Source organism: Pseudochaenichthys georgianus, chromosome 10 (assembly GCF_902827115.2).
Source record: "Pseudochaenichthys georgianus chromosome 10, fPseGeo1.2, whole genome shotgun sequence".
In the NCBI taxonomy this organism is placed as follows: domain Eukaryota; kingdom Metazoa; phylum Chordata; class Actinopteri; order Perciformes; family Channichthyidae; genus Pseudochaenichthys; species Pseudochaenichthys georgianus.
In genome coordinates this window covers 18090324-18111145 of record NC_047512.1, presented here as the reverse complement: position 1 = coordinate 18111145, position 20822 = coordinate 18090324, and the positions used below count along the sequence as shown (strand labels likewise).

At 40.3% G+C, this 20822-nt stretch overlaps 1 protein-coding gene across 5 annotated transcripts in view; it reads left to right on the top strand.

Moving 5' to 3' along the window:
- Window positions 1–20822, top strand: part of mid2 (midline 2) — a 170703-nt gene that overhangs the window by 47558 nt on the left and 102323 nt on the right. For 2 of the 5 annotated variants that reach the window (XM_071204627.1, XM_071204626.1), the window contains exon 1: window positions 17231–17539. The exons of 1 other annotated variant lie outside the window; for it this stretch is intronic. The gene's annotated coding sequence lies outside the window, so the exon portion shown is untranslated. Of the gene's footprint in view, window positions 1–17230; window positions 17540–20822 lie in introns of those variants that run through there. 2 more of the 5 variants (XM_034093388.2, XM_034093386.2) reach the window with 1 other exon arrangement.

The window sequence follows — 20822 nt, the reverse complement described above, 5'->3', positions numbered from 1 at the left end:
TATATATCGAGTCAGGGTGAGGGAGGTGACCCGTTGGGGACCTTAAGAAACATACTGACCGTGACCTCCATCTCTGGTACAGTCAGAGGTTGAGGTTGTTTGTTCCTCTGATTAGAATGTCTCCCATGCGCCCCTTGGTGGGTTTCCTGTCCAACTGATTGAAGACCTCAAGGTGGTTATTCTTCTCATCTGGCTTGAGGAGCTGGAAAATGTTGTTGGAGAGCGCCTGGACTACCTTGCTTAGCCTGCTGCCATAGCGACCCGACCTCAGATAAATACTGTCAAATAAATTGATGGATGAAAGTCATCAATCGGTTATACTTTCCTGGGGTTACTTTGTGATGATATAAATTACCATATAGATTGTAGAGTAGAGAGGATTTCCTTGTAAATATTTGTATCCTGTCAGAGTCAAGCCGTTTAACCTGGGACCAGTTATGACAAGCCAGTGATGGAAATATTTGATCAAATTGGTACATTTTAGGGAAATCATGCTTATATATTCTTTTTATGTAACTCACTTCTGGTCAACCTTCTTAAGTCTGTTTTAGTTAGATTGTTCTTAATGTCAGTCCACATCTTCTAGAGAAATGTCTGTGACTTATAACATGTCTGAACATGTTGACAGATCTAAATAAAGCTTTTTAGCCACATATACCGCATCATTGAAGACTTTTGCTTGCAAATTATCATAGGCGTTCACCCTATGAAGTCATGTTTCGTGATTTGGTCTGATGAGCGTTAATGACGTAGTTTACTCAAATAGGAATAGGTGCACATTTGGCTGCTCTGAAAATGACCCTTAACTTTATATTTCTCTTTAATTGTTGAGGGTCAGTTGTTTGTTTCTTTTTGGTCACTTGAATTCAGGGTTTAATTATGACATCAGATCCCTGATGTTTTTTTTAAAATCAGTGGCGAGCGGTCAGGGCCCTCTAGGCCCTCTGTGAGGGCCTAAGATATTCTAAAAAATAATATTTAAAAACATTTAAAAAATATATCTTTTTTTTAAATATATATTTTTTAAATATTATTTTTGTTATATTTTTCATTAGTTTTACCGAAAAAACTTGATTTAATTGTATTTAAAATAACATTTCCAAAGAAATAAATCCTTCGAATCTGCCTGTTCAGTTTCTGTTTGAATGTGAAGGGTTAGCTTAACCGTTACATGAAAAAAGCTCGTCTGGCCCTCTCTACGATTCACAGAGGGCCCGCTATAGTAAACTCAACGAGAGAGTAATGTCAAGTGACAGTCCAATTGACCAATCATATCTCCCCTCTAAATGGGAGGGCTTTATTATCGCGGACTTTATGACAGGTTCCGCCCGCTGCGCTGCCAAGTTTATGCATGTGATATATCAACGGGTCAAGCTAGGAATTAGATAATTAGCATACGTTCATTCACGATGGCTCACGTTAGTGATAGTGATGACATCGTTGCGAAACTACTAACTGAGTCTTTTTCAAGAATGAGTTACACGGATAAATTGGAGTTAATTACCAAAGGGCGACCAACACCACAGCTTATTTTGGTTCAAAAAACCAAACGGTTCGAGAGGCATTTTAATATCGGCAATTACGCCAGATACAACTGGATGACCGGATCAACCAGGGAACAAAAGCTGTACTGCTGGGATTGCTTGCTTTTTGGAGCGGACAGTGGGTCATGGGCCAAAGATGGATATTCTGATTTAGGAAGTTTATCCAAATCAGCACATCGCCATCAGAATGCTTCAGGTCACCTCAGAGCTACTATTCGGCTTAAAACATTTGGGGACACCAGGATAGAGCTCCAGCTGGATGAGCAACAACGCCGGGGTGTCATCATTCATAATGAAAAGGTGAAGAGGAACCGAGGAATTTTGAAACGCCTCATAAATTGTGTGGTGTACTTGGGCAAGCAGGAGTTGCCGTTCCGAGGTCACGATGAGAGTGTAACTTCATCAAACAAGGGGAATTACATAGAGTTGCTGGATTTAGTGGCAGAATATGACAGCGACCTTCACACACACCTCGCCACATCAACAGTCTTTACCGGCACATCTTCAAGGATTCAGAATGACCTGATCAGCGCTGTCGCAAGTGTAATGACGGATAGCATGAAAGAGTATTATTTACGTTAACGAGGTAAATAGGCTAAAAGAAAAACATGTTTTCCAAATGAACTACGCATCTCTTGAGTGACAATATGCCTGCGCTGCACCTCCAAGGTGCGCATTACATTATTGCGCAATCTATGTCTGTCTGTGTGTGTGCTGCGCGAGCCGAGATGATGTGTGTGTGCGTCGTCTTTTTTTTTAAGTTTGTAGCAAGTAGAAGGCTGTGTGTGTGTGTGTGTGTGTGTGTGTGTGTGTGTGTGTGTGTGTGTGTGTGTGTGTGTGTGTGTGTGTGTGTGTGTGGTGTGTGTGTGTGTGTGTGTGTGTGTGTGTGTGTGTGTGTGTGTGTGTGTGTGTGTGTGTGTGTGTGTGTGTGTGTGTGTGTGTGTGTGTGTGTGTGTGTGTGTGTGTGTGTGTGTGTGTGTGTGTGTGTGTGTGTGTGTGTGTGTGTGTGTGTGTGTGTGTGTGTGTGTGTGTGTGTGTGTGTGTTGTGTGTGTGTGTGTGTGTGTGTGTTGTGTGTGTTGTGTGTTGTGTGTGCGCACGCACGCACGCGTTAATTTGCGTATTGCACCCTGGGCCGCTGTTTTGATATTCCGCTGAAGAAGTATACTATAGGCTGTGACGTAATAACATTTTTTTTTTTCAAGGGAAGAGGGGGGTGGGGTCAGAGGGCCTAGGTAGAAAAGTCACGGCTCGCCACTGTTTAAAATGTATGATAAACTGTGGTAAAACTGATATCGTTGTGTAAAAACAAAAGCACATCAGTCATAACTTGAGAGAGATAATAATATACTATGTCAACAAGTACTGTATAAGGGTTGTTTGACAGATATAAAAACATATTGTGGCTTTAAAACTTATTTGAGCATTTCTGGATGATAACTTTTTCTGTATGCAACTGCTAATTGATATGGTACCTCAAATAGAGCGTTTAATGTCCGGGTATATACCATTATCATATTTAAAAAAAAATTGTTTTTAACTCCGGCTCAGTTAGAAACCCTTTTTGAAAAACACATGTTTTTATTTGCTGTATACGTTTATTTCATTGTTTTTTTCAAATGAAATTAGCCTGTCTTCCTTATTCCTCTGTTGTACGTGATAAAGAGAATACTAACTTACTTGGCATTCAGAGAAGAAGAAAACTTGTTGCACCACTTTGTCATTCATTGACAGGCCTGTTCTCCTCTTATTGTCTCTTATTATGCAATCATTATGCTAAATTGTAGCACATCTATGCACATCAATAATTAAGAGACAGTAATGGTGGAAGACAAGAGGAGAGATTGGCAGCATGCAATCACATTGTTCATAATTAACCATGGCGTTGTTAGCACAACTCATTTAAATTAGTTGATATGCTAAATGATGAGCTGTATTGGAAAATTAATGGATCCTTTGAGGATGATTTATAAGCATAATCCATTATTCAAAGTGCAGCCAATAGATCTAATTGAAAAATGGGAATTGAGTGATCACACAATGTATTTGGTTTATTGTTAAAATACCTTGCAACATGTTAGTGCCATAGTGGCTTTGAAAGCAAGTTAAATATAAGCATAATATTGAAATCATGGTGGGTCATAAATAAGAGTAAAACATATATTCCAAAAAGTCAAAAAAATAGGTCAAGCATATTGGAAACATTTTCTTTTTTTTCTGAATAATACACAATCCCACAGTATTGATGTATGAAGCTGAAGAATCTGGAGGTATTGATATCTATGATAAGGCACCTGAAGTGGTGATCAAATCTGTAGTTGTCCCTCATTTTGAATCCAGATGTGTAGTGTATGGTTTAGAGTTGGGATGTTGGAAGTGGATAAGGCTATCATGTCTATGGGTAACTGTTAGAAAAATATCACTCGTCACCGGCTTGGTCTTCAATATCAGGATACATGTATTTATTATCCTTGCAAGAATGGAAGTAGTCATCACACACAGGGCTGCGTGGGACAAATAGTTCCCAGAACAGTGTCCTTGACATGCTTGTATACAAGAGAGGGTGTATCACAGTCACAAGATGCAGAATACTGGTTCCAAGCAGTATTCAATGTTTAGTTCAGATTAGATAAGCAATAAACATGAGTCATATTTCTATCTCCATAGAGGCTGAATCATCATGTTAATCGTTGTCACATAGCTATCATATGCCTAAAACAGTGTGTCCTGATGCTCTTCTCGGTAATCACCTGTTACACAGCTACGTAGGGCCTTTGTTATCATGTGCTACTCTGATATTAGAGTACATTCAGTATTTTCCCAACAGTAACTGCAGAGTCAGTATGGCCAGAGCCTGTTTTCCTGTTCAAAGTAGACTACCAAAAATAAGCATCAAGGTGTTAAAAATATGCAAACACTTCAAGTGAGAATAATCTATAGACGAGGAAGGAATAGACCATGACAGTACACTTTTCAGGATCACAGATTAATTTGAATTACATTTGGTGCAACACATAAAGGTAGGTTGGCTGCCTTATTTATAAACGACTTGTTTATAGTTGGCAACATGAACTAGTATGATGTGTTACTACATTTAGCTGTGTTGTGTCTATTTAGGCTTAGCTGGAAGAATTAATTATGGATTCCCTGGCTCTAGCACCTAAAATATAACACCCAGTGTTTGTGTGTCTGTTTGTGAAACATTTGTACATTTAGGATGTGCATCTGTCGCGGACTATTGCCAGTCATTGCCATCCGCAGCCTACTGTGAAATAATTGTCTGTTAGACTCAAACATGGGGTTTCATGCTAATCTGCCTTGTTTTGTCATTATCCTCCCCGCAACCCTTCCCCTTCTCTCCATTTTTGCTCATTATCTGTCGTCTGGTTTTCACCTCACTTTATCCTTATCCTTTTTATCTAATTTGTCTCCATCCCTCTCTCTTTCTCTAACACCATATCTCTCTCTCTGTTTCGTTCTCCAGCCCAGCGTTGTCCACAGTGGAGCTGTTCATCGCTAACTAGGCTGCCTCCAAGCCCACAGGTACGTCGGCTCCCCTCCTCCCTCCTCCACTTCATGCTCTATTTTTAACTCCACTCTGCAGGATCCTTCCCCATGATTCTTCTCTCTCTCAACCCAACTCAAATTATAAATTAATAAACGTGTATTGGGCCACAGATTCCTACCCCCTTGGATGGGGTAGGAATCTGTGGCCCAATACACGTTTATTAATGTATCACCATCCCTGCTCTTATTTTTTAATCATAAAAACGCTGCTTCAACCATATTTTACCATCTATTAAATTGCATATTTTATTTCAATTAGATGCTCTTTAGCTGAGGATTTATATTATTTTACATCATATTATAAGATAGACATTAAGTGTATTGGCTAGAAAACACATATAGAGTCTTTCTTTTACCCCTTCTGATGATATGACCATGGTTATGATTAGGACACAGCCCCATCTAAAGCACATGTAGTGCATTGAAACCTGCTGAGAGCCACACTGATTTAAATGACTGGATAAGCAGTGGATATGTTCATTCATGTCTGAAGTGGTTTGCTTTGTTAAGCTGCTACCTAGCCTCGCATGGAGCCTGGCAGCCATCTCCGCCCCCCTGCTGGGTGGAAACATAATGCTCTTGTTGGACTGTATAGCTGAAATCCTGGGCCTCGTCAGCTCCCTCCTTTTAGGCTCTTGTCTTTCAAGACCGCTCTACTGGCTTTTCCCAATGCGTATCCTCTTGACAAGAGCTTACCACACATAACCTCCTCCAGTGGATGAGTGCACGCGTGTGAAGTGCTCTTTGTTTCTGTGGGAAAACCATGTTGACTTTATTATATACTGGTTGAGTGTGTGTGCAGTTTTCTCACGTAAACAATTGTTGAAGTTATTTACGCTTCTGTGATGGTAAAGAATAGGTTGAAATCGATTGAACAGGATCAACTTCATAGCTTTTGAGTAACCCTCTCTTACAACATTTCCATACGACACAATGCATTCTCAATTACTAAAATGTCATTTTGACCGTATTACTATTGCTGTTTCATTTTAGCTTTAAACGTTGTAAACCTGAAAAAAACATCTTTGTTAAGTTAACAAATAGAATACTTGGGCATTAAATAAATGTGTTGTTACATAATTTAAGAAACATGCGGCCCTCGAAACTATCTGACAAGGCAGTTTTGTCATGCAGTAAAATACCAGGCTGCCAGAAGATACCGTTGCTTGTGACTCAACTTATCCTATCGGAGGACATCCCATAATAAATATAATGTAACTAGATACATTCATGCAACATTGATTCTCACTGATATACTTTCTACTTAGCTGTTGTCACCCTTGGACTACAGACAAAATAACAATAACTTGTTCTTATGAATAGGGTTTTTGTTCCCATGGTTACACTGTTTGTTTGTCTGTGATGTGAACCATTTACATTTAATATGAACTTGATCAAGGTTGTCTTTGATACAAAAGAAAGGAGGGATAGCGAGAAGAAAAGGCTAGATTGAGGCTCATTTAAAAGTAATTGAAGCCAGGCTTTTGCCCATCGGCAAACATTGTTTGATTTTACTGATGGCCTCTCAAGAACAGATTACAGTTTAAATAACTGCTGACTTAAATGATGAATTTCCATTTTCTGTTATGTGGTCCAGACAATTGAAAGGGCTGGACGTGTCTGGGGTAAACAACATTTTGTCCGCCTCTGCAACGCGCTCTGAGTCGGTAATGATCCTCGTCTGTGTTGTGTTCCCAGAAGTGGAATCTAGGACTATGGATAGACCTGCCTTGCATCATTCCTCCCTGATTTCCCCATGCGTAACCTGCAAGACGGCTACAGGAAAATCCATTCGTCAAACTCGCTGTCCTTCACGCCTATAGACAGCCGGTGTCAATGGGAGACTTTTGAGTTATTATGTGCCTTACCAAAAGAATCATGCAACCAATTTTTATGTAGGTTTTTGAAGAATTTTTACACACACAGGCACTCAAATACACCCGCACATTATCTGTGTGCCTGCCTCCTGTCGTAGCACATCTCTCCCTCTCCAAGTACTCAGTCGTTGCCTCTCAAAAGTTTCATGCTGAGATAATGCACACAATAACGCTGCCAAAGTTGTGATATTGCATGCTGCACGGCTTTGAATGAGCAGCAATCATTTCAGTGCACTCACAAATGTGCTTAGTTAAAGCAAATAATGTATACCCATGTCCTGAAAAACACAGTGTGGTATGTTTGTATCATGTCAACCCCAATTTTTTTCCCTGTGTTGTTTCTCTATGCGTATAGCTCAATACTGTAGGACTGACACATATAAGCAGACTTTAGATGATTGACTCATTCTATCTTGGACGTGAAAGCATGAGTATAGCTGTGTTAGCTGCAGCTTGTACATTGGCTGTTTCCTATATGAGCCACAAGGGCCCCTCTGGCCCTGTTCATACCTGCTACTGTATTAATATGTGCCATTTGTGATTCGATCACATGTGGTGCAGGTGTAAATGCAAATATTATAATTCTTCCTCTACTCTCATCCTTGGCTCTGTTTCTCACTCATTTTGAATAAGTCATAAATAGATTATTTTTACACTATATATATATATATATTATATATATATAATAGTTTGCCCTTTTCTCTTTCCCACTCATGCATACCATTTCTCCTCCTCTACGTTTTTCTCATCCTTCCTTTCTCCTCTGGTCTATGACTTCTGACAGCTGAGGTACCCTGCAGCCTGCCTTAGCCAGGTAGAGCACTAGATGAAAGGTTTGCAGCCAGAGATCTCTTTCAAAGAGGCCTTCTGTTGCATCCGTGCTCTCCATGGGCTCGGTTGACCCTGCCAGGCAGATGGAGAGAAAGAGGGAAAGGTAAGGAAGGAAGGAAGGGTTTAAGATTGAAGGAAAGATATTGGAGACAAACAGCAGCAGAATAAAGAAAAAGAGAGAGTGAGGCCTTGAAATGTTGCCTTACTCCAGATCCAGAAGCTGCTGCACCTGACCTCTGTAGATGATCAAAAGGCTTGGCATCCAGGTTAGTGCAGCGAGAGGAAGTGATGTGCCCTTACTTTCACTCTGAGTCAAGTTTAGAGCTCCTTTTACACATCCGCAGTTTGGAGGTCGCCACGGGACATGTAGAGATTTTGAAAGTGTTCCTGATCCTGACATGTTTCTATCATCTGATGTCTTAGTCACACTGAGGTCTGGGTTCAGTTGAAGAAGAAACATCTTGTGCCCATAACAAAATCCTGTGCACTTAACTCTTTCAGGTGAAATGTAATGGCTTGTTTGGCTTCAGTCTGGATCTTGATGTCCTTTTTATATCTACTCTGGATTTGGTTTTGCAACAATGTAAGCGGGTTGCTCCCTCACGTTCAAATATATTTATCAAAGAGCCAAACTACAAACATATATGTCTCTGAAAGAAGTTTGATCTTGTGAAAATCAAGGTCTGGAAATTCACTTGTTTAACATCTTGTTTTGTGATCAATTATTTCTTCTCGAACAAATAAATACAATCCTTATCCAATTGAAAAAGTCAGCTGGCTCCATTTTTAACAGTTTTACAATTTGTTAGATTAAACCAAAGCAGCTTCGTGCTTGCAAGTTCAAACACATTTAAAAGCTTCTGTCAGAAAAGTCATTGCCTTTAGAACATTAAAAACATCAAGTCCAAAAAGAGATATCGTCACAATATAATCGATTTGTTTCTTAAAATAACCATCTGGTCCGTGAAAGCATTCTGCTTGGTGATTGGACGGAGAACAAGCGGACTCTATGGTTTACCACATAAATCTTCTCTGAAGACAAGCTAGATAATGCACTGTAGGTCCGAGCTGAGAGATTTAGCCTCTGGATGCTGCGGTGACAGGAGATATTGAGGGGAGGCATGCGGGCAGTAAAACAACTGACAGTTGGTCATTACGAAAGATGCAGGTGGGCCAAAAATCAATCACACCGAGACTGGCCTGGACTCTGACGGATGCCTGACGTCTGCTTGATGAAGAGCTCGGCTGTTCCTCTGAGTGATGGAGAGGAGGAGAGGGGAATGGAAGGGGCTAGAGCAGCGGGGGAATTAGGTTGAGTTTGAGCATAAGAAAGAGGCATGGAGGAGGTGTGAAGACGATAATGAACCACTGAATCAGGGAAGGAGGAAAAAGGTTGAGGTACTGTATATGTTAATGAGCAGATATGTGGGTGAAATACAAGGAAATGGGAAAAGGTCAGCATTTAAAAGAGTAGAGGGCAAAATGAGATGAAGCAAAAAAAAGAAGAAAAGATAAAAGACAGGCCGGGAGAACAAGGCTACAGTTACCGCAACAGCACTTTAACAGCAGTGCTTGCAGGCCGGAGTGTGTTCTGACAACACCTTTATAGGCTATTTCATGGTGTCTGCTCTAACTATATGAGAAAATATATCAAGTGTGAAATGCCACTGCATTATTGGCCCACACTTAATAACAGCACATTATTTATTTATTTGTTTTTTTCAATGTTCTACTCTAGAGATCAATTGGAATTTTCTACTGAGGGTTATAAATGAACTTTTAAAGGTCTACAAGAGTCCAATAAGATGAATTTCACACAGTTTGTAGTGAACTTTAGAAACAACTTGAATCAAAGACATTATTTGTATCATACTGCACATTCAGCTTGGTCTGCTCAACATTTCAGCTGTATGGCTTATGCCTGAAATAAAGCTGTAACTGGTAGCACACTTCTGTTTTTGCACTTTCTCATGTGTGTCTTAGTGTCGGTAGCACAATACAGAACACATCCTTGCTGATGCTAATATCCTTTTGTTGCAATGTATCTCGGCAGATTGAAAATCTTTTTAATATACAGAATTCATTGTTCGGCTTGTGTCCGTGTGGGAAGACTTCCTTTTTCTGTAGTACAATGAAATGAAACTGCGGCAAATAGAGGGGAGAGAGTTGTCGCAACAGGCAACAAACCTGTGGCAAATGGGAAAACATGTTTACAGAGCAAAAAGAGTACTTATACAGTGAATCAATGTCAGCACAAGTATTCATAGCAAGGGCACCAATCAACAAATGAACAAACAAGATTTGTCTAGGTCTGCAGGCTGGAACAATGTCCTGAAACAACATTAAAGTTTCACTTCTGTGTTCGTCAGAGTTGGCTCCAATGCTTTCCCAGGCAATCAAACTCACAGTTAATTTGCAGAATTATTGATTCTGACAGTCTTTATTCACACACGATATCGTCAAAGGAGCCTCCAGTCACCTCAGAACGCCCTCCTTTCAAAGTCCCCTAACTAGAAGTAATTTGGTGGGACCACAGCCCAGCCCGGTAGGTGCAGCCAAAGGGGTTGTTCAGGTCAAACGGGATCAGTGTTTTCACAGATCACGCATCACGGCACAGCACATGTGCACGTCAAGAGAATGTGTCTCAAACACAGAGTTGCCAAAAATAATGAGGTAATTTGCTGCTCAACCCAGAATTAAGCAATTTAAAGAAAGTGAGTAGGATATGCAATCAGTGTTGAATATACATGATATATTCCGGAAAAGATTGTGGGGAGTTTCAGTTGCTTATCCCTTGGGTCTAAAGTATGCATAAATCCTCCCTTTGCTACTACTACTACTTATTTTTGGCAGTTCTCTTCTTACAGAAATAAGTGTGCTAAAAAGCTTCCTTTTGAAACTATAAATGTGTAATGTTGATCATCACTAACCACGTAGTCCCTAGTAAATAGAAGAAATGAAAAATGAGTGAGAGGGGTAGATGAAACGCAGAGCCTACTCTGATTTGGATGCAACCATAGTATGCTTGACATATGCTTGTATACATGTATGAGAGACCATTACAAACTGTTTGTTATGGTTTACTTTGCACTGTAGCTACAGTAGATAACAATGGATTTCCAACAGTTGTTACATATTGTTAATGGTACTGTTTTACACCATTTTCTTTTAAATTACGAGGACATTACCTACAATCTTGCATGTCATTAACCGTACTCTCATTCATATAGTGCACATGTACTTTTTACAATACACTATAGAGTCTTTAATGCACATGTTGGCTTCTCCATACTACACCTTAATCTCTTTTTATTACTTCTCTATAGGATACTCAATCACCTTCCTCCCTCCTACCTCCGTGTTTGTCCTCTAACTCTGTTCTTTCATCTCCTGCTTTAATCAAGCGTCTGATCACAGGCCCAGGAGGACGAGGGATAATCAGATTAGGCCTGTACATGTTTACACACTCTGATTTACATTGAGCTCTGCCTGTCTTTCTCTGACTCATATTTTCTCTATCTGCCTCCTCCGTGTGCTTGTTTTTATGTCTCGTCTTCCTCACAGGTTTCAAATCTTCCCCGCTGCAGTAGCACACTCGTGCTTTGTTCACAAATAACCCGTTATGTTACCAGTGAGCTATAGTCCGTACACTGCAGTGTCATTTTAGGTGATTTCAGTTCAGTTGACAGTCTTATAACGTATCTAACTGTATTTTTTTTTATTGTTTTGCATTTGGTGGCAGTTGTGTTTTCATACAAATCACTGGATGACTTTTTATTGTGAAGCCACTGCCTTTAGAAGGGTGTGTAACTCGAGAACCACTCAATTTGTACACAGTGAAGAGAAAAACTTATTGAGGCTACATTTCCTGGTCTCAGGTTTTACTAGCCAAGCATCGAGGGGAAGCATAGGGTCTTTGCAATAGGGAAAATTACATTTGAAGTGCTTAGCAGGAGGGTCCTATTGATCCACTGTGACAGAGATAAGGTGAGTGAGCCACATCTTCATGTCTGTAATCCTTAACGACTTCCGTGGTACCCAGGGGGTTTTGGATACCCATTTTACATAATTGACCATATCTGCATAATTGTCCAATACTAAGCAGCCTCTTTTTAAGGCCTACCTGATCCAAATACAGTATAATCATGATTGTCACACATCAAAACACTGACACCTGCCATCACTTTCATACAGACTGGACTTTTACATTTCTTCTCAATCAACCTGTGATTTTAAAGTTATATTTCTAGACTGAAATGTAGATTTTCTATCAATGTAAAACTCTTCAATTGTAAATTTGAAAATATGTGTAATTTATATGATAAAGGCTATGATGTATCAATGAAATTATACAGTTGAGTATACATGAACTATTTGTACTTCAATCTTCTGTTTGTTTTGTTAAACTATTTAAATGTCATATAAACAACAGGTATGTGCATGTACTGTACACCAAATAAATCTTGTGATCTGGTTTGATTTTTCAATAGCGCATGACTATAATGAAGTAACGCCAACGTCCTGCCTTCTACCTTATCCGTAAAATCTGACAACACATATCGGTTGTTTTCTGTACATTTTTGCATCACACAACTGTTTCTGTCGGCCATTTTAAATCCGCCCCTGCAGTTCATTATGAAGTACAATACATCATATTAATGGCTCTGTGACAGACACCAGTAATGTAGTAGCAGTGTAGGGACCCACTAACTCTTAACAGCTAATGTCTATGTGTCTCAGTTGGGCTGTATTTAAAGTCAACTGCAACACACACACTCGCACACACACATAAACAAGTCACCATTGTGCCCCTGGAAACAGAGAACGCTGCTAACTGTGATACAGTATTGTGCTACGACTCCCAGTGTTATCGTAAAACAAAATCCAACTTGTTGCATCATTAGAGAAAAAAGCAGCTGCCATGATCCTAAAGATTCTGACAGCTGACAACAAGCTATTTGTTCCCAAGCGGGGCAGCTACTCAAGCAGAAAACACAAATGTGACATTATGGAAACTCTGAATATGACTCCAGATTATTTTTAAGGGTTTCTGACAGACATGCTAATATAAAATGCTATCGGATGAAGTTACTTGAGTGTTACAGTGTTGTCATCTAACAATAGTTTGGCTGACAAAGAGAATGCTTGTTGTTGATAGTGTTTCTGTTACGTGCTGCTATGTGGTGGCTGTTGTGGATTTATGATTGATTATTTTTACTAATAACCTTTTCATCTAATTTTTACATATTCATTTTTGCATGTTCCCTTTTTATTGATCTTTTTATTTGAACTGTGGTCATAATAATAACTTGCACACAAATATCAAAGTGTATTTCATGAAAGGCAAGGTAGATGTGATAACTCATGTTTCTAGGTTGTATCAGTGACATATTATAGCATATCATGTTCTCTATGGTAAGTTGCACTCAAAAGGTACAGATTGACTTAAGGTTCAAGATTTGTGGACATAGAACTATTTTCGACATATTGGTTTTGCATGTTTTACTTCAATTCATAATGAGGTGGCCTTAATTCATCAGAGTTGTATAATTCCCATATTATGTAATATAAATAATGGTGCAGAAACATCACTGACTAAGAGGCTATCAAATATCTTATCCATGTGTTTTACCGAGTCCACACTTACAGCTCAACTGCAAAGGTCAAACAGTTAAAAGGATAAATTAAATTACATTCTAAATAATTAAATATAAATAATTAAATAATTGTAGAATAATAAAAGATTTCCATTGCTTGTGTTGCATGGCAGTGTAAAGTAGTGTCTGTCTTATTTCAAAAGGTGATTTTTTTTTTTTAGATATATGTGAATGGCTGGAAATTGTACATTTTCTGTTAGTCATTTTGTGTTTGATTGTATTCCCTCTCGCTTGTCAGTACAGTACAAACAAAGTTGTGGTCACCCTTTAGATTTGGCTCTGTCTGTGTTCGGCTCCAGGCTGTCTTGGTGTTGGGCCAGAGGGTGAAGAAGGTAATGTGGTTATGATAAGAAACCTGGGCATTCCCTCCACTGCGAACATGCACACACAAGCAAATACACACACACCAAACACACACATTTGCCATTCAAAGGATACAGTGTTATTCCATCAGATGGGGTCACCATGTCTTCAGCTTGGTTTACACTGCCAGCTCCAATCTAGTTTTCTCATACCCAGCTTTAGATCCTTTTCTGTGCCACATAGAAAAATGTGTTTTTCGTGTAGGTGGCAGTGAGAGCCGAATATCTGCCGTCTGACTCTATTGCTGAAAAATGTCATTCGAGGTGGCGACACTAATGGAAATTTGATGGAGCGATGCCACACCAAGCAACTTGTTTGTTTATCCCCTCTGAGTATTTTATTGATCTGTTTACGACTGCATGCATTTGGAATAAAGAAAAGGATGGACCAGAGGATGTCATCTTTATCGACATTAAAGGTGTTACTACCAACCTATGGCATTATATCACACTAAAATGATGAAGGAACAAATAAGTCGTTTGAGTTACAAGATGGTGAGACGGCTCAAAAATGTTCTTGCTATTTTACAACGTTAAGAATAATGAATTGTAATAGAGATATAATGTATAACAACATTGAACAACTCCAAATAACATTTGGAGTGAAATCAAATTAAACACAATTGCTTCTGAGCAGTGTATATACTATGGCACTATAATATTAAGAAATGTGTGCAGGCAGAGAAAACCAGATCACATTTCTATATTTATAACGGAACAAAGTTTTGTCATGTCTCTGGCTCTGCCGTGAATGTTTTTCCTATCACTTCATGTTGTGGCAGTACACAGACAGCCTGATGCTGTGTACAATAAGTCCCAGAAGATCTGTGGGCTGGGAGAGGAAAGAGGAAGAGAGGAGCTGATGCATTTCCTCTGGACACACACTGTGTGGTGGTGTTGGTGATTTGTCATGCATTTCTTATTGCACACACACCAACATTAAGTACACTGATGGTAATTTGATATGTAATATGCCCCATCCTTTGGCCACAGTAGCACAATAGTGAGGCCAAGTCTCCAGTGGCCAGTTTGTTTACTGTTGACAGCAGTATCAGTCGTCCAGCCTGTCCTCATTCTGTCACCGGCACTTTGTCTTTATAGAAATTCATCACACTTTTCCATCATATATTTTTTTGTATTGTTGTTATAAGGCAACCTTTTTGAAATTGAAAATATTTTACAATATATTTTATTGTACAGTTACATGAGTTTCACATAAATATGTTGCAATATGCAACACGCTTTGCTTTTATTAAATAAAAAGCTGGTACTGTATTCAGTTGTATATTTGTCTTTGAACACATTGGACTATATGGTCAGCAAGTAATGTATTAGCAGTTGAATCTTAGAGGCTCGAGCTAGTGAGAGACTGAATACGAAATAACCTATCAAAATGATCAGTATAATCCTTCTAGCCAATCACAGCTCAGCACCAAGTGGTTGCTCAGCACAAACTGTAAGTAAACATAGGTCAGCACTGTCCAGCACTGCAAATTACTGAGTTCATTCAGATTGCTGGACACCAGATCTGCCTTTAAATCAGAATACTGCCAGTCATAAAAATCCAACATCCACGTGGTCAGTGAGTGAAGACAGCACTGATGGATGCCTGGGCTAAAGGCTGTGCAGTCTGTCAACCATCCAAGCGTGAAAGACTTAATAAAATCTATGTGTAAGAGGTCCCTGTAGTGAGTGTAAAGGAGGTTAAAAAACAAGTACAATTATACCTGTTTGTCTGGTAACACCACCTTGGCGTCAGAGTAACAAGATTTTCCACTATCTTGGTGGAAAAACAAGAGCAGCAGATAGCCAGACACCACCGTATGCAACGCAGAACAAATCATCAGAATGAGAGGCCGACATTGCTCCAGACAGGATGACGAGGTTCAGCAGAAATGATCTCCACAAACTGTTATTTAGACAAGACAAGGCATGACATCTGTGTTAATAGATGTATTGAATATAGACAGACTGGTAAATACAGTAAACAGTAAGCTCAAAGGGGTAGACAGGCTCTCAGACGCTTTGTGGTGGCTCGTGTTGACAGTCCTAGAACACACCTGCCTGTCCGGCCACACCTCGTCTAGCACTGTTTACTGCAGCAGCCTACTGTGTTACACCTTCATGCCACCGATTCTCTCGGCCCTGTAGGCTCATTTGCCTCACTGGTACATTTATTTTTTCATATATTTGACTGTATGACTTTGGTGTCAGCCAATGACACTACCAACGATTTATCTTTAGAATCATCAGTGATAATATGTTTGAACTGTATGTAGTATTTTTATTGTAGACCTTTTAAAATGCAGAAAATTATATCTCTGAAGATTCACAGTGCTTTTGATACAATATAAATAGTTTTACTTTTTAAAACTTTTATTGTTAAATGGACGATTATGTTTTCATGTGCTTGATCTCTAAATTAAAATATCAATGATGCCCCAACAATGACTCCAGTGAAGCCCCCCCCCCCCCCCTCTTTAATAATAGAGGAACAATTATTTGTATTTGACGTGGGCAGTATTGACACTGTTGAAGGCAGTGTGACAACAACACTGTGAAAACAGGTGCTGCTAAACACACACACACACACACACACACACACACACACACGCAGACACAGACAAAACACCTGCTTGGATCAAGGTATTGTGATTCTCTGTTGTATTTTCGTAGTACGGTATGTCTCGAGTGTGTGTGTGATATTCTGTAAAAATTAAGAGAAAAAAAAAGGTGGCACATATGACAGACATCCGGTGTCATGTAGAAGTAGTACACACACGTGTAAAACAAACAGGCAGTAGGTCTACTTACTAAGCTCCCACACAGTAGCCTATCTTGTAATTAATTCAGGCAATTAAAGTGTGATATCACCATTATTATAAACCACTTTTGCCCAAGTGGAAATCTATGAATATTCTAATTGCCGCCGTTGGGCCTTTTTTCTTGCAATTGAACATATTACCTCCCTGTTTTACTTATTGATAGTTATGAACAACGCAGGACTTTTAATAACTGAGGCCTGCTTTATTACCCGGGCTTGCATCATTTTCCAGGATTGGAACATTAAGAGCGATTGCGGCCATTAATTCATTCATCATCTACTGCCTCTGTTAAAGTGAACCATCTATCATTGTATCGGGCAGCAGCTGTTTGCCACGAGGTAACTTCACAACGTCGATAGTTGTTGTCACCCTCTTTGTCCTTAAATTACAATGTAATAATCCAATAAACTGTGTGTATCAGTGTGACGTGTTGTCCACTGCTTCGCAATAAATGAGTAAAGGGACTACTGTGACAGCGCGGAACAGTTTGGAGCACCCTGCCCGGCCGTGTGGAGCACTGGAGCTTCTCTATCTGCTGACTGCTGGCTTTGGCTTTTTGTATTGTATGTGTAGGAGGAGCCGCTTTCCTGTGATTGTCTGGCTGCTCTCTCTCCCCCTCTCTCTCCCTGCCTCGCTCTCAGGGTGTCTCTCCCCCTCTCTCATTTTCCCGAAGTTGAATATTCCGCTCGCCTGTGTACTGTCGCCAGCGGAGCAGAGCACCGGGCTGCTGTTTGCGGAGCGTGGAGCAGACTTTTTGGGAGATAGGCTGTCGTCTACACACTATCCTGTCTGTCCACCTCTTTGGTGTTTCTTCTGACTTCATTCCGGGCTACTTTTCCAAGATGACAGAAGAAATGAGAGTTCGGCACGTAAAGCTGGTAGGTCTCTGAAACCCCTCCCTCCGGGCAGAGAGTTGTCTGTCTGGGTCTTTGGCGGGCTGTGTGGGCTTCAGGTGCGGGGCAGCGCTTACTCACGCCGGGGTGACAGGAACGGGAAGCGGGGGTTATTTTGTTTCCCACCATCCACTGGGATCGTCTTGATTTGTTGTCGTTATGATTTACTTTGAAAGGAATATATTCAAACGATGTCTAAAGTAGCCTGCTGGTATAATGCTCAAAGTTAGACACTTTGTTGACAGGGTTCCTTTGTGATGTTTTTCCATACATGGCATGGGTTGTAATTGGACAACACCTGTGTAGTTAAGGCTGAGAGTGACACATACAACTAACATGTTTTTGTCAATGGGATAATTCCCAATGTTTTACTTTTAAATTCAAGTCCCTTTAACTGCCATAATACCAAAATGCATCCAAGACCTGTTAGTTATCCCTGCTGCGCAGAGCATCACAGACTGTTAGAATGATTCAGCAGTGAAATGCATGCGTATAGCTGTCAAACAAAAGCATGTAAAACCGTTCTAACAAGAACTTCGAGCATATGCTTATGTTTAGAGGTTTTTGGCTCATTTAGGGCTATGACGCCCCACTGGTTATTTGTATGTGGTTTTTGTTTGGGATTACATAACAGTCCTCATTCTCAGTCACCTAAAATGTTTTGTAACATTATTGTACAATAGTGTGCGTGTTATACTCTATAGTACACTTGTGATTGTCCCTTTTAATTTTCTTCTAAAGCAGCACTGCAATATTCCTGTTATACTCTCATTCAGAGTTTAGATTTGGTTGTTCTGAAACCCCTTTTTCTAGCGTTAATTGAATGTTAATTATACTTTAGGATTTGGGATGAAGAGGAGATGTCAATCCAAATGAAAAATTACAGTTCCATATGTTATATTTACATATGAAGCCAAAGTGTCTCCCTTCTGATTTCAGCTGCTCTGAAGTAATTAACACTGACTTTAAAACCCAAAACAAATCGGACACCGGGTAGCGTTGCAGTAAGCTGCACACCAGAATTAATAGCCTGTCAAATTTTGATGAAATCCCCAAAGTTGTCAGAGTGTTGAAGTGTTGTGGCACATAATTCAGTTTGTGTAGTGCTGAACTATGTTTGGATTATCCTGCTGAGTTTGGCTGACAGTATGAGTGAATGTGCCTGTTGTTAGGCTGCTTTGAGTGCTGAAGTATTAGGGCATCAACAGGGAAGGTCACCGCTCTTATTACAAGATGAACAAAGTACTTCTTGAGTAGTAAGCTGCTTTTTATTTGGCTCTAAACTTGACTTAAATCAGCAGCTCTTTGCTGACTCTTACTGAGCTCATCCTGTTTTTAGATTGATACTCAAATGTCTGAGCAAAGGTGGACTGAGAAAAAAGACCTAATCAACACTGTAGATGTTCTATAAGTGCACTGTTGTTGTAGTTTTCCCAGCTCCGTTGTTTTTTTTGCCATGAAGCTTCAGAGCTGCCCCGTCTCGCACCATTACACAACATGGCTCATCAGGCCGATTACACACTCATGTTTGCTTCTAGCTCATATAAAAACTGTTGATGATCCAGGCTGCCACTTATACCTTCAAAAGCCACACATCCTCTTCCCTGACTGTCTATCTTTAGGGTTGTTTTGCTGTGGTCTCTCTCTCTGTCTCTTATCCCTCCCTTTCATTTAAGTGTCTCTTATTTTTCTATCTTTTAGTATTTCCATGCATCAATCATCTGTCTCCTTCCCTTCTCCTTTAAACCAACTCCCGGAGTCTCTCTTCTGTCACTCTCAGTGCTTTTATGTATGCTTTACCTGCCATTAACTTATTTAGTTTGGTCTTTTGTACATACAGTTCTGTTGATTCACTGATGAAATTCAGAAGAAGAAGAAGAGAAGGTGGTCATTTAAAGAAACATTGTGGCCCAACAAAATAAGGTATTGGGCCGATTGTAAAGGATCAATAGCCACTTTCACACCAAGTACTTTGTCGTACTTGGTTCCCAGCACTTAGTTCCCCCATGGAACTAAAGAGCAGATCGCGTTCACACCGGAATAAGTCCCTGAGGGAAGATTACGCAATGAAGCCACTGACGTCACTTCTTCTTCTTCTTCTGCTTTGGGTTTACTGGCCCGGAGTTGGGGACTGGCTTCTTCTGAAGCCTTCCGAGCCAGAATGCCGACATCTCATCACTCCACCGCTCCCATATTTTTTTTTGTGTTGCCATAAGTTAGTCTCTCTCCGTTGGTGCGCTGGGCTAATGCTAATGCCAGCAAATACAATGGCGGCTTCACAAAACTTTTCAGAGTTTTATGGGCCGTGGTTTGCATTTCGCCCAGCCAATCAGAAATTGGAACTTTTTTCTCCCCAGGATAGTACCTGCTCTCTAGCAGGGATTGAAAAGGAGGGAAAAGTTCTCACGAACTAAGTTCTCTTTTTGGTTTGAACGCAAAATCCCAGGAACTATCGGAACTAAAAAGGAAAAGTACGGGGAAAAGTACTCCGGTGTGAAAGCACCTAATGGAGATACACTGAACATTGTTCATTTACACCAGGGGTGCCCAACCTTTTTTGAACCGAGAGCTAATTTGCCAGTCTGCCGAGATCTACCAGTCCAAATAGAGAGGCGTAGCCATTACTGACAGCCTACTACCAGGTAAATACACACTTCTACTTGTATAAAACTGACCTTTGTACGATTAATACTCCATAAAATACTGCAGATCCTTTATCTTACCTTTTTCTAATCTACACCAGAGTCCTGCATCGGGTCGGGTACCCGCGGGTACCCGACGGGTGACCCGCAAAAAAGGTGATTCGCGGGTGGTATTTTTCCAAACGCTTTTTTCCGGGTTCGGTTCTGGGTAAAACAAAGATGATGCGGGTCGGGTCGCGGGTGTTGCATAATAAATATATTGAAATAATGATAATTTAGTTTAATGTTTAAATCCTCAGACCTCTCCCCCGTGGGACCGTGCATAATCATAACCTCTGCAGCGCATCAATCTGCTGCTGAGCGCCACATTGGAAATGGCTGAGGTGAAGCTTTCTAGTGGAGAATACAGCATTTTCAATAACACTTCCTCAAGAGCGAAACGCAGCGTCTGGGAGGCTTTTGGTTCCTAGATGGAGAAAATAACCAACATCCCACGCTTTTTGAGACAAATATGCAACTGCGTGTGTTAATAATTGCACGTTTTCACTGCTCATATATAGGCTATGCGGGTTCGGGTCGGGTCGCGGATCTTGTGCCGACGGGTCGGGTCGGGTTGCGGAACTAAT